At 41.1% G+C, this 5307-nt stretch overlaps 1 pseudogene; it reads right to left on the reverse strand.

Moving 5' to 3' along the window:
• Positions 1-203: 203 nt before the first annotated feature.
• The window catches only part of LOC114636919, a 63700-nt pseudogene continuing 58596 nt past the window's right edge, over positions 204-5307 (reverse strand).

Raw genomic sequence — 5307 nt, forward strand, 5'->3', positions numbered from 1 at the left:
TGAAGAGGGAAGAAATAGATAGGATTACTAATTTTATTCTTTTTTTTCCAGAATAAACCAATTTATTTTTTTTAACTCACAATCACAATACAGTTAAGTTCAAGGAGGCCAAACAAGCCTCAGTAAACATCTATAGTTGGATCTCTTTCATGGCCATTCGGAAGCAATGGGGCTGTTAGAAATAAGGGTCCATATTTATACTATCAATTATACAGAACCAATTTTACATTTTTCAGCTTGAACTTCTTGATTAGTTTAGACCATTTGCAATCCTGCACTGCCGCAGCACCTCGTTGAAGCCCTCACAGAGCTTGACATCACTCTGGTTCTGGGTACACTCCAGAAACTGCTTGATGTCTAGAGAGCAAGGTCCTGCAGGTGGGCTCCCTGAGGCTCCTGGTAAGTGATGTCAGGCTTTGCAGGCTCTGCACCACCTCCGCTCAAGCCCCCAGTGATGGTGTGACCCAGGGTGTGCCCCACTGCCCCACTGACTGCAGTGTTAGCCATCTGGGTCATCAGGCCTGGCTGCCAGGTTGCAGCAGCAGGTGAGTCAACTGCAGATGGTGCAGCTGCTGCTGGAGGCTGAGCTGGAGGTGCTCTTCTGGGAGAAGGCCTCATCTGAGAGACCTGGCTGGCATGAGAAGTCACCCGAGAAGTGCAGCTTCGGCTTCCACATGAGGCATCCTAACTGCGTGTAGTCTCCGCATTCAGAGAAGACAAAGAGCCACTAATTATAATCTTGAACAAAGCATTATGTGTAGCCATACTCTTACGACGATAGAAATCTTTGTAATTAATGTAAATTGAAGTGATAATTTCTTACAATGGTATAGAGTTTATATATTGATACAGAATTAAGATTTTCCTTGGTATAAATCTGTATATTGATACAAAACTTGAAATTATCTCAGATAGGCATTGTGCCTATACAACTCATTTAAGAATGCAAGGCTTTGACCCAGTCCTTCGAATAGCAGCTATTACAAACTGTTTAGGATGATTAAGTAACACTCGTTAAGGGCCAGAGAATAATCCCATGGTTCTGTTGGATTGTGATTTAATTATAATAAAGTATTTTCAAATTACTCAAATAGAAATGGCTAAGAGTAGTTAAGGTTTAACAGCTCAACTATACTTTTCATAGATAGTCTTCAAAAACATCAGAAATCCTCAGAATAAGACATTCAGTGTTAATACATTATTAAAGAACATTTGACAATGAGACATGTCTGCTCCTGACAGCTTCCTCATTCTCCTTCAAAGAAGAAATTTAGCACCAAAATCTCCATATAGAGTTGCTCCAGTAATGTCAAGGTAGCCATTGGACAAAAATTGTCCTATCTGCAGACAAAATACTGTCCAAAGAGGACAAACAGATGTGGGATAGTCAACTGTTAAGCTCTGCCAAGATAGGGTAAGCTAGTCTTTAATATTCCTGCTTGATTTCAAAGTCTGCCAGATGGTTCTGGGCCAGAAGGCTGAAGACAGATGCTCTGACATTTTGAGGAATAGAGGACTGTCCAAGTAGTCAGCTGTCTCTACAATTTAAGTTTTGGAAGCTATATTTTTGTGCTTCCCAAATATTTGGGTAATATTTAATTCATTCTCAGATTTCTGATGGGGTTGAAGAATAGTTATAGTCTCATAATCAAACTCAAGTTGTTTAGCATTAAGAGAGATGATATCAAGTTAAAAGAATAGTTTTAAGATGGTAATACAGGGTAAAATCATAACATAATTTAGGTAAAGTATAAACTCTTTTGTTAGGATAGGTGGTAGAGTACTTTAACTGACAAATAGGATGAACTGGATGTTAATTGTATCTCATACTTTGTAATTTACGTAATTGTTATGGTTATGCTCAATTTATGTCCGAGAGAAGAGTCTTTTTAAAATTTTGACAGAAAATATAAGATGTTGGGGATTGGTTCTAATCCTTTGAATTAATCTGGTCCCCAAAATTTGGAATCTGTGTTTTCAAATGCTGAAGGTCCTTGTCCCCAACTGGCTGTTGATTGATCAATAAAGAGTCAATGGCCAATGCGTGGGCAATTAGACTGAGGCAGGACCTTTAGATTTGCCTGGGCTAGGAACTGGGAGAAAGGAAGGAGAGGGAAATCATCATATCTTGGAAGGAGATGGATCAGATTTAGAGCTGCAGAAGAAAATTCATCCACAATGTAGGTGGAAAGGGAAAGCAGCCCTATGGGAGGGGCTGTCCCAAAGGTAATAGGGCAGCAAAGATAAAATATAGATTTAGAAGATATTGAGCCAGGAATACTGGAGGGAAATGTATGCTAGCCTGGTGGAGGATTAGAACTGCCTAGCTTTTGAGTTAGTCAAGACATACATATTAAAATTAACTTGTGTGTGTGTGTGTGTGTGTGTGTGTTTCTTTTATTCACAAATCCAGATAGCTCTTGCACGGGTGTGCAAGTGTGACCCATTTGGAGCACAAGGTGGTATAGCAAATTCATCATTACATTGGGGTTCTTTGATTTCCTTGGATAGATACATTTCTGGAGCATTGGATCTTCTAAGCCAGGTTTCAATGCAGGAAATCCTGCATTCCAGGCCTCACCAGAAATCAGTTCTTTATTTATGAGCAAGTATGTGTTAAGCACCTATGTATCAAATCTTATCTATAATGATCTTAGGGATACATGATGATGAAGCAGACAGCATCACTACTCTTTCACTTCCAGTGGGGAAATCTCGCACAAATACAGAATTTATAGCTTGCAATGGGTTCCATGATGTGATGTAGTCAAGAGCTGAATTAGAAAATATTGGAGAAGCCTAGTTTAGATTGATCAGGGAAGACCCAAGAGAATAAGGGACTTCAGGGTGAGACCTGCTGAATATAGAGACAATAGTCATATAAAAAATTTGGAATGTGGTCCTCTTGGTAGAATGAGCAACACAAGGATTTAGAGATTGAAGAGAGACTTGCACTGCCTCTGAAGGCTGATATACTAGAGTGTTTTCTCAGAATGGTGGGAAGAACACTCCAGGATGTGGACAAAATGCTTGGTTCTGCATGGGTAGGTGGTCAGACTTTTTTGGAAGAGCAGCAAGAAGACACTGAAAACTCAATAGCAGGGGTCAGCATCCATGTCCATGGAAGAGGAAGCCACCCATACTGCCTTATTAGGGATGATTGTATACAGGCACCAAAAAGATGTACTTGAAGCTGTGTCATCCTCTCTTGGATTCCTGCAGGATTTTTAGTAACATTTCCATGTTTTATAAAGTGGCTGTAATGATAGCCTCATAGGCCTATTAAGATGTTTAATGTGTAATGAATATGGCTGAAGATATGAAGCTTTGGAATGACTCCAGTGCAAGAATTCAGCCTTTTGTAATACAGTGTGTGCTTTCCCTTTGCCTTTACAGTGCAAAGAATGGCAGGACAGTTTCTGGTTTCTTTTCCTCTGTGGCTTCTATGAGACTCAGAGTACAATTGATGGTCTCAAATAACAGTAATGTGGCTTTAATGGCCCCTATATTTTAATTCTTTTCTCCATTCCTGATATCTTCTTCTACTAAAATATAAATACATCAAATACTTTTGCTGTCTTAGAAGGATTTTCCCCAATGATCCTCTTGATGCCATTTGCCTGGTCCTGGCCATGATTGAGCTTGATCACCAGATTTCAATGGATGAGTCACTTTTATGATTCTGCAATGAAACATGAATATAAACAACTTAGGAGAAAAAGGATTTCTTGTGTTTCCTGGTTTTGGGATGGTCAGTCAATGGTCAGCTTGAGCTGAGGTGCTTCAGTAGATCCTCACAGCACCAGGAGTTCAGGTCAGAGGGTGTTTGTCACTTTTTGGCCAACAGGAAGTAGAAAGGGCAGGGAATGTAAGGCTGGACAGGGACCTTTCAAAACAGCACCACAAGATGGGGACCAAGCATTTAAAATATGACTTTATGGGACACCATTCAAGTTCAAAGCACAGGACTAGAGAAGGTCCATGAGGGCACTTTGATGCTTTGACTTCTAACACCTTCTAAGTCCTTCCTACGTTAGAGTCAGCCACCTTAAGCAGTGGATATTCTTGGCTCATTTAAACCTATAGATCAAAAATTTATGAAGGCAGTACTCACAAGTTCATATCACATTTTAGGCAGTAAAACATTTGTTTCAGAATTTGGTAGAAAATAGATATAAGTGGCTATATTTGGAGTATCCAGTGAATGACTTGCCAAAATGGGTGTGCTGGCCTCTGGCTGTGGGCACAGGAATGGATACTGGCCAGGTAGAAGTCAATTGACCATAGCAGAAGTACCAACTAGAATGTTTCAAACCAGGAAACACAAGAAATCCTTCTTCTACTAAGTTGTTTATATTGATGTTTTGTTGCAGCATCATAAAAATGACTCATCCATTGAAATCTGATGATCAAGCTCAGTCTTAGCCAGGACCATGGCCAACCCACAAATCAAAAATTAAACATAAAAGGTGAGCATTAAGCTGGAAGCTGGATGAACATTTGTTAGGATGGACCAATAAAGCAAAGTCAGAAAGTCGGGGAGAATCTATTAGGTTGCCCAAGAGTGGGCTTGGAGGGAGGACAGTGGGCTGTGCTTGAGTTTCCGGAGAGAAGATACCTGTAAGGGGATGGGCTGGTTCAATGATTGGAATATAGAGCCCAAGTTCTGACTGTAGGAGATTAATCCAGGCTGATCTTGCTACAGCTCCAATTTGATTCATCTCCTTCTTGTCTAAGCCCTAGGACTGGAAGGAGGCCCAGAGGCTAGGCCCTCCTTTGTTCTCAACATTCCCTGCCTCTCCCTCCTGAGTTCTCCTCACCACTATGTAGGTGGCAATTGACCCATAATGGACATGTTTTTATTATAGTAATGGTACCACTTTCTGCAGAAAAGGGCAATACAATTTTGTTAATGAAAGTCATGTGTTGAGACAGGGTTAGATGGGAATTTCTGGGTCTGGTTTGGCCCTGGCTCAAAACCTTCCGGGAAAATACAAACTTTCAGAGCCACACCCAGAAAAGTCCTCTTTACCCCTGTCAGGCCCAGCTGCTTTGCATTAGGGAAATAATACTGCCCTTCCCCCGCACCTTCTCATATGTATAAAGCGTGTTATAAAATGGTTATTAGAAAGCAGTCGCCCTTCTGCCCCTGCCTGCTCCTCCGAGCTGGAGCAGACACAGAGTCAGTCTGCTCCTGTCCTGTGGAGAAACTGAATCCTGAGTCATCCAGGAGCCACTGTACTCAGAGCAGCTGAGAAACTGAATCCTGAGTCATCCAGGAGCCACTGCACTCAGAGCAGCTGGTAA

This window comes from Grammomys surdaster, unplaced genomic scaffold, assembly GCF_004785775.1.
Source record: "Grammomys surdaster isolate TR1022 unplaced genomic scaffold, NIH_TR_1.0 125071, whole genome shotgun sequence".
Lineage (NCBI taxonomy): Eukaryota > Metazoa > Chordata > Mammalia > Rodentia > Muridae > Grammomys > Grammomys surdaster.